Source organism: Notothenia coriiceps, unplaced genomic scaffold (genome assembly GCF_000735185.1).
Source record: "Notothenia coriiceps isolate Sejong01 unplaced genomic scaffold, NC01 NC01_scaffold00015802, whole genome shotgun sequence".
Lineage (NCBI taxonomy): Eukaryota > Metazoa > Chordata > Actinopteri > Perciformes > Nototheniidae > Notothenia > Notothenia coriiceps.
In genome coordinates, this window is record NW_011348503.1 from 130,447 (window position 1) to 130,652 (window position 206).

The following is a 206-nucleotide window of genomic DNA, read 5'->3' on the forward strand; positions in this document are numbered from 1 at the left end:
CCTGCAGTCCCTCCCCTCTCAAGCACGCTGTCGCTCTAAGTGCCTCCCCTCTCTCGTGCACGCGCTAGCTGCCAGAGCATGTGAGAAAACGAGAAGCATGGCTGCAAGTGGGAGTGCCTGCCTGTCTGTAAGAAATGTATTAATTTTATTTCATATAAATTCTTGTCATTTATTTTATTTATTGTTCTTATTGTTTAAAAGTTTGT